The 9,399-nt window shown below is 40.1% G+C and overlaps 1 long non-coding RNA gene across 1 annotated transcript; it reads left to right on the plus strand.

Moving 5' to 3' along the window:
• Positions 1 to 8,041: 8,041 nt before the first annotated feature.
• On the plus strand, positions 8,042 to 8,962 carry LOC128449028 (uncharacterized). Its single transcript, XR_008339844.1, has 2 exons — positions 8,042 to 8,181; positions 8,264 to 8,962. It is a non-coding gene; the product is annotated as an uncharacterized LOC128449028 (long non-coding RNA).
• Positions 8,963 to 9,399: the final 437 nt, after the last annotated feature.

Here is a 9,399-nt window from a genome sequence, read left to right on the forward strand (position 1 = left end):
CAGTCATTTCCAACGTGGTTTGTTTGGTCGCCTTTGCTAAAACACTGTTGACCCCTGATACTGCTAAATTGTTTTGTGGACTCAAACACTTCATCCCCCCCCCCCCCCCTCCATTGGTTTAGTGGTGAGTAGAAAGAGTAAATGTACATTTTCAAGTGAACTATCCCTTTAAACTTTAAATTGTTCTTAAGAAATCTTTAATGTTAGAGAATAGAGTGTAGTTTAGGCCACTCCCGCTGGTGACACAACACAAGGAAGGGAAATGTGGAACCGCAACTGAAGTACAGAAGAAAGCTCTCACACAACTGGAGCTTTCAGGTCACTCCTATCTCACATGAGCCTCCACGTCTGTTAACACAAGGTAGGAAAGCTGTGAGGCAGCTGATTGCTACAGTCCTGCTACCGACAGACAGACAGACAGAAGAACTTTGTCAAACTCAGCTCTTTGACACACTCGTACATAAGTCAGAATCAGAAAAGGTAAGTTGACTGAGTGGTAGAGGGTAAAGTAATGTTTCTTTGTTCATGCTGTTGTGACCTTACAGGCTGTGTTCTTCCGTAGGTCTGCTGGGTAATGGCTGCTCTCAGGGGTTTTCTCCCTTTCGCCATCTCCCTCCTGCTGGGGCATCAAACGTTTGCCATAAACGACGCTCCCTGCCAGCCGTCCCAGTGGAACAACAGCTTCAACACCTTCGTCAAGCACCACATTCGCGCTGGTTGGCCCAGCGTAGACAACCTGACCGGATGGGAGAATTACATCAGGAATAATGGCAGCTGTGACAGACCCACGCAGTCTTTCCTTCAGCCTGACGAGCTGGACAGGGTGAAGGCCGTGTGCACGAAGGCAGGCGGGAAGATCTACGAGAAGAACATGTGCATCAGCAACCAGAATTTCACTTTTGTCACAGTGAGGATCGAGTCAGGCACCTGCGTCATCAGGAACGTAAGTCAGGAAAACAAACATCTGATTCTGGCCTGTGATAAACTGGAGAATCAGTGTCTGCCTGTGCATTTTGAGGGAAACCCTGGAAATGTAAAGCCCCAAATCAACGCAGAAAGCTGTAGAGGCCACTCACCCAGCTTTAAAATGTCATGGCTCCACTTGTTACTTTTATCTTTTGTGGCTTTTTACTCATTTTAATATGAGAAACATGAGATGACAACAAAGATTCTGTTAAAGGAAATTTTGCCCTGCGGAACACATTTGAGCAAAACTATTGTAGATAGATATAGATAGATCGATGTACTCTATTGTTCCCAATTTGGGAAATTATTTTGTCACGGCAGCATGTCAAGGGCATTTCACAGAGAGCAAAGACAACAGAAGAGACAAGCATGCAAAAATGGATTAATTGTTTGACTAAAATAAATAAACAAGACTTTAAGATGTGCAGTAAAAATGAATATGAATGTAATACTCTCGCGGCCTCGCGGCAACGAAGATGTACCAGTCTGTGGGAGAAAGTGCTGTCAGCCATTTTGAGAACTGAAATTAAATTTGAAGAAGTTGAGGTTTTTAAAAAGTATTACAAACACAGTCAAACCACCGATGTGTAAACCACTTTTTCTTCAAACTTGTGCCTGTGTGCCTGTAAGTTGTCCATCATTTTTCTTTTAGGATCGATGCGCCAGTGGCGTTTCATTTAGAGTTTTCTGATTGCAGTTTCTGATCATGACCGCCTACATGCCTTATGTGTATTAAAAAGGAAATTAATCACATCTCCACACCAAAGGGATTGTATTTTATTATATATGTGCGGTTTATTTAATAAAGTGAATTCTGAAGAATTTGCCTACAGTCATTTCCACCTTGGTGTGTTTGGTCCCCTTTGCTGAAACAATGTTTACTACTGAGACTTCTAAGTGTTTTGTGCCCCCCCCCATCGGTTTAGTGGTGAGTACATAATTAGTGAATAATTAATTTTCATCTTCTTTTTAAACTTTGAATTGCTCTGAAAGTTTTTAACGGTAGTGTCCCGTTGTAGGCTTAAAAATGAAAATATGAATAGGTTTGAGTAGACTTACTGGCTTGACCTTTGGATCACAATACATCTACAAAGCTAATAAGATTAAAGACTCCACCATAATCATATCTGTCAGAGCTTCAGGTTTTAAGAACAAACATTTACAGTTCTGGGTGGTGAGTTTTCTAGACACAACTGTGTGTCCTCTGACTCAGTGTGACTGCATGTGCACGAAACCCACAAGTAAACATTATAATCAGAATGGTTCTCAAAGGAGCGTGTACCTGTTCCAACAGTCAGGTTCAACAAATGTTAGTCACCCATCTTGCAATGTTAATGAAAGTGACAAACAAAAGCAAACATAAACCTGGTCCCTGATCTGGATCCTGATCTCGATTGAATTCGGCTCTTCCCTGTTTCATATCACATTCTTCCAACAAGTGTCATGGTAATCAAATTTAAATTGGTCATATGCAAGTGAACACACAGGGTCAACAGTACAATGAAAGGTGTTGGACAAGAAGACACCGCTCAGCTCAGCAGTGCAATAGTTACATTTAAATAAAAGCAAGGAAGAAAGAGCTTACGATAAAAAAGTCAAATACAATATAAAACTAAAACTATATATACATATAGTAGTCTTTATATCCAGCTTAAACAAAACAAAAACATAACATAACTTTCTTTGTGGAGGAAACAACAATATATTAAACAGAGGGTCAGTATAGGTGCACATGTCCAAACTGTTCTTAACAGGTGGAGCTAGAGAGTTCAAACACAGTGTGGAGACAAAACGTTACCTGTTTGAAACCACTAGATGGCAGGAGAGTTACTTGCTTACTTATCACAGAGCATCAAGTGTTCACTCAGCAAACTGGGATCTGTCCACTACTCCAACAACTTTCTTCATATTTTCTCCTCAGTCTGCAAACTTATTGTAATATTCAGGGTTGGTCACACGCTGATGACTAAAAAGACTTTGTAATAAAAGTGAATCCTCTGAACGGAAATAACTCCACACGCTGTGAAACACAACTAGTGCAAAAGTATCCAAAGCTTCCATCAAGCTCAGACTGCTGCAGGGTTTAAGTGTGGAGTAGCAGGAAAATACTGCTATAAGGCTAAAGAAGTGGCCAAGTTTTTCAATAATGATGCAATATATGTTTGTTTCATTATTTCTGGTGCACATCAACTATATACATGTCTGAGCGAATAGTCATGCTGACAGATGATCCCTGAAAACATCCTCAACTTTTCATTCTGTCCTAGTTCATCATTTTCTGCCTGTTAATGCCACTGCAGAGACATGAGTAAACAGGTGTAATTCAACTGTCTTTCATGTGTTTTCTTGTGCTTCTGTTTTATTACAGGTCTTTGACAAAGTCGTGGGGTCAAGAAGAAATTATAGGACATATCTACACATGTGTTTAATGTCAAGAGCCACATGGAATGACACATCTGAAGAGAGCTGTTCAACACAAGAAGAAACGACAACACAAATATATTAACATTTAATTCTGAGACTTCAAGGAAACCCACTGTATGGACAGTGACCAGAGGTTGACTTCCTGTGAAATGTCCATATCCATAACATCATAGGATAACACGCACACGTTTGTACGTCAATATGGTGGACTTTATAAAGTGAACATTACGCTCAGGTTAGTTGGCACACAGTTTTATCAGAATTTTCTTTTGTGTATGCCATTTCCGTCATTGGTGCGCACATACACTTTTAGTATGAATCCTACTTTGTTGTGTGAAGGTGGATCAGTCGTTTTGCTGCTTCTGCACTTGTTTTTGTCATGTGTGCTGTGACTTGTCAGTCTGTGCGGGCTGGACACATTTTGGAGTGTGACATTTTGAGTGATAAATTATTTACCCGTTATAAAGGAAATAAATGCCAAAGATTTGAAAAAGGAAACAGAATCTTCTTATTGAACAACATCTAATCTAACGTTTTGATTAATTCAGCAGCTGAAGACACACCAGACGTCTTTCTATGATGGAGATGAAACCTGGTTTTGAAAGTTCCTCCCACCACAGCTGTCGAAGTTCCCACAAACGTGTTGCAGTTGCTTATTTGCTTTCACCTTTTATCCAGTTCATCCTGTGGTAGGTTCATTGCTCACCTTTCTACCTTTTAAGGCTATCCAGTGAACTGAAAGAGATAGTTCACCACAAAATGAAATTTCCTTCACTATCTTCTCACCACTATGCTGATGGAGGGGTAGGTGAGGTGTTGAGTCCCGAAAGCACTGTTGCAGACAATTTCAGTACAATTGAATTAAATGGAACCATTTCCTTCTACTTAAAAAAACAACATAAAAAACATAACATTTTGTCCGCAAGCCTCAACATTCATATTCTCCTCGGAGGCCTGTTCATGTTTGCACAGGCACAACGGAAACCGCACAAACTCTCAACCAAGGGCACGTGCGAGGTGCGCGTTGGTGTGGCTACGTCCGCTAGCATCTTTTAGGCAAAAAACATGGTGCAAATAAGGCCATTTCGAGTGGAATATGAATGTCCGGGCTTGCGGACACCTGGATAACAAGATACAAGCAGTACGGAGGCATAATGCTTTTTTCTGTTTTTATTACGTCTGAAGAAAAGGTCACTCTGGCTGAACCCCTGAGACTCCTACCGTGTTTTGTGGATTCAAACACTTCACCCACCCCTCCGTTGGCTTAGTGGTGAGTAGATGATGAGTACATTTCAATTTTTCGGTGAACTATCCCTTTAAACTTTTAATTGTTTTAAAAAATTTAAACTGGTAGAGTATAGAGTCTAGTTTAGTCCACGCGCGCTGGTGACACAACACAAGAAAGTAAAATGTGGAACCGCAACTGACGGACAGAACAAAGCTCTCACACAAGCCGAACTATCATGTCACTCCTATCTCACACGAGCCTCCACGCCTGATAACATAAGGTAGGGAAGCTGTCAGGCATCTGTCTGCTACAGTCCTGCTACAGACCAATGGTGTATAAAGTACTTGAAAGCCATACTTGAGTAAAAGTACAGATATCTTACCTGAAAGTGACTCTGGTTAAAATAAAAGTCACCGGTAAGAAAATGACTTGAGGAAAAGTCTTAAAGTACCTCATATTAAACGTGCTTAAGTATCAAAAGTATTTGGTGTTGAATTGTACTTAAGTATCAAGTACCAAGTACCAAAATGAAAAATACAGACACTAAACAAACCAAAATTGTTCCCTTCAGGATTTATTTCAACTGACTGAAAAATTATAACAAAAATATACATATACTGTATAATTTCACAAATTTTAAACCCCAGATGCTGAGGTTCAAAAAGTAATGGACTAGAGCATCTGAACTTCTAGAGACAACAAAGAACCAACATTACAGAATAAACAAGTGTCTCTTGTGTCTGTCAAACCCCTTATTGCCTGAATTTATTTACAATTATAAAAAAAGTGTTTTTTGCTGTCATGCAGATGCTAAACTAAGTGGAAATTGCTAATTTATATAGCACATACAATAGATATAAATTAAGGTATGAGACAAATTAGCGACATTAGGCATAATTCATCGCTATTGTCACTGTCACTGAGACAGCTGTCATCACTTTCGACAGGTGTAACCCTGGTTTGAAGTCCATCAGCTCGCTTCCCGTAGAAAGTTGATGTGTTCATTTAGTTCTCCCAAACAATAAAGGGAAGAAATTGCATTTATATACCAGCATTATATTTTTATTATGTTTTGTACAGAATTAGATGTTGCACACTTACTCTGCACATACAGTTGTACATAGTCTGTATTTCTTCATATTTGTATTTATTTGTATTTTATTTGATAGGGACAATGCCCAGCTCCTTAGCAGTTCCAGAGTTAGCTATAATCTAATTGTCATCTGTAGTCCCTGGTATTATACATTATTATATATATTATATATATTCAATGAACCAAACGTCAGATGTACAATCATATAAGGATACTTATACTTATATGCTTCAAAACATTTGAAGTATACGCACAGGAATTCGATTTTATACGATATTGCATATAATAAGATTTTATAAATTTGCAGCCATTACTGCTTAATGTAGCGAAAACGCGACAAACCGAAATCTTCTAATTACATCATCAATTTTCGTCACATGTAGTATATTCTGATACATATTAGCATTAGAAGCAACCAATAAGCTGGTATGTATTTTTTATATTTGCATAACTACCTAAAATGTGGATAACTCCCCAAATTTAGCAGCCAAAATCCATACTGTCTGCCGAGCCGCACTTCCGAGTGCATCCACCGGATGTATTTTCGATCCGACCATTAGATGGTGGTAGAGTGCTTCCAATACCTTCCTTGGTATTTTTAAACTTTGCATCAACAGGCGTTAGTGGAATACAAACACCACTGTGGCGGCATTAAGACCGGGAGCGGTTTGATGCGAATTCGCGAAAATCGTTTACAAGGGGCTAAGAACACTAATTGACCACAGTGTAACCACTAAGAAATTTATAACTGTAAATATCACTTAACATGGACCTTTTACTTTCTAATCAGTAGCAGGAATGATACACAATGCCCCTTATGATAAATCAGCATAAAGAAACAAGTTATAGACACACAACATTGGATAGTTTCTCTTTTGTTAACAGCCTGCACAGTGCTAGTTCAGAGAAGAAAAAATCACCAGACACAGTCTAGTTTGCTGCCAAATTTCAGACCGAATAATAAAGACTGAACTTGAACCGAGCTCCTGCACGAGCAACCGGATAATTCTAAAAGGAATAAATGGATGGCACCGGTGGACCAAGGCAGCCCGACCAACATCTGGATGCTTAGGGTATCGCGCTGTCCCCCCGACGGCAAACACGTCCCCGGGCCTGTGTATCTCCCGATTCAGGGGGCACTCGAGTGGGCGAGAGAGAGGTGCGCCGTGCGTATAGGCGCCCGTTGTGTCAACCTCCGCTGCTCAAGTAACAAGACAGTTTTGAGAATACAAGAAGTAAAAAGTACAGAACTTTGTGTTCAAATGTAGCGAGTAAAAGTAAAAAGTCGTCAGGAAAATAAACACTCAAGTAAAGTACAGATATATGAAAAATTGACTTAAGTACCGAAACGAAGTATTTGTACTTCGTTACTTCCCACCAATGCTACAGACATTCAGACAGACAGACGACAACACAAACTGCATTGTCGTCTTCAACTGCAACACAAACGTGTTGCAGTTGCTTATTTGCTTTCATCTTTTGTCCAGTTCATCCTGTGGTAGGTTCATTGCTCACCTTTCTACCTTTTAAGGCTATCTATTGAACTTAAAGGGATAGTTAACCACAAAATGAAATTTCCTTGACTATCTACTCACCACTATGCTGATGGAGGAGTGGGTGAGGTGTTGAGTCCACAAAACACTGCTGGAGTTTCAGGATCAAACAGTGTTGCAGCCAATTCAAGTCAAATTTAATAAAAAAAATGGAACCATTTCCTTTTCCGTAAAAAAACAACACGAAAAAACTTAAAGTATTGTCGCAAGCCCCGACATTCTTATTCTCCTCGGAGGCCTGTTCATGTTCGCACAGTCACAACGGAAAACTGCACAAACTCTCAACCAAGGGCTCCCGCAATGTGCGCGTTGGTGTGGCTACATCCGCTAGCATCACCACTTCCAGTAGTGAACTTTTAGGTAAAAACATGGTGCAAATGTTTCGAGTCTAATATGAATGTCCGGGCTTGCAGACACCTGGATGACATGACACAAGCAGTATGGAGGCATAATGTTTTTTTCTGTTTTGTTACGTCTGAAGATGGTTTGTCGTTGTTGAAACATTCTTCACCCCTGAGACTCCTACCGTGTTTTGTGGACCCAAACACTTCACCCACCCCTCCGTTGGCTTTGTGGTGAGTAGATGATGAGTACATTTTCATTTTTTGGTGAACTATCCTTTTAAACTTTTAATTGTTTTAAAAAATCGTAGAAAATAGACTATAGCTTAGTCCACTCCCGCTGCTGACACAACACAAGGAAGTGAAATGTCGAACCGCAACTGACGGACAGAACAAAGCTCTCACACAATTGGATGTTTCAGGTCACTCCTATCTCACATGAGCCTCCACACCTGAGAATATAAGGTAGGGAAGCTGTGAGGCAGCTTATTGCTACAGTCCTGCTACAAACAGACAGACAGAGAAAGACAGACTCAGCTCTTTGACACACTCATACATAACTCAAAATCAGACAAAGTAAGTTGACTGAGTGGAAGAGGGTAAAGTAAAGTTTCTTTGTTCATGCTGTTGTGACCTTACAGGCTGTGTTCCTCCCTAGGTCTGCTGGGTAATGGCTGCTCTCAGGGTTTTTCTCCCTCTCGCCATCTGCCACCTGCTGGGGCATCAGACGTTTGCCAAACATGTCGCTCCCTGCCAGAAGTCTGCCCGGATCAACGGCTATGACACCTTCGTCAAGCGCCACATTCGTGGCGATTGGCCCGCCATTGAAAAGAAAGAAGAATGGACGATTTACATCAAGAAAGTCAGCAGTGACTGTAAGAGAACCATTCAGTCTTTTCTTCAGCCTAAAGATCAGAAAGATGTGAAGGATGTGTGCTTGAAAGCAGGCTGGAAGATCAACCGGGAAAACCTGTGCATCAGCGACAAGCTATTCAAATTTGTTACAGTGACAAGCGAGATTAACACCTGCAAAGTCACTGATGTAACTATGGAAGAAAAATATCTGATTCTGGGCTGTGAGATCGAGAGGGATGTGTGTCTGCCTGTGCATTTTGAGGCAAACCGTGACGAAAAACCTGAAGGAAAAAAAAATCGCTGCCTAGAGCCCTGACATTTTAAAGCAGCTTAAAAATGTCAGGGCTCCAATAGTACCTCTTTTAAATTTGAGAAACATGAGATCTTAACATCTTAACACGTTGTGTGGATTAAAATGGGAATCAATCACATTTCCACACCAAAGGGATTGTATTTTATTATGCATGTTTGCGGTATATTTAATAAAGTGAGTTCAGAAGAATTTGAATTTGTCTACAATCATTTCCACCGTGGTTTATTTTAAGTGTGAAAAAGAACATAGTAGTAACTTAACATTAACAGGCACACAATATGACAATATGAAAACAACAAAAGTTTGAGAACACCTCCATTTTTCCAAAATTATCATGTAGTGTTTTCTCAAATTAAAACAATATTATTAAAGAATTAAAACTCAAACTGAGAATGTACAGTCTGATGATGTTTATTTACCATCGAGAGCACGTGTCACTCTGAACCTGACCAGTGATCAGAGGTCCAACTGTGCTCGGCTGAGATGTGGTATCTTGCCTCTAGTGGTAGAAACCCGACGCTTCAACTCAATTCGAGAGGAAAAAATAAAGTGTTAACTGTTTGATCTGGTAGAGGTCAAAAACGAATAACCCTTTGTTTTTTTTATTTTTTATTGTATCACGCAGG

Source organism: Pleuronectes platessa, chromosome 10 (genome assembly GCF_947347685.1).
Source record: "Pleuronectes platessa chromosome 10, fPlePla1.1, whole genome shotgun sequence".
Lineage (NCBI taxonomy): Eukaryota > Metazoa > Chordata > Actinopteri > Pleuronectiformes > Pleuronectidae > Pleuronectes > Pleuronectes platessa.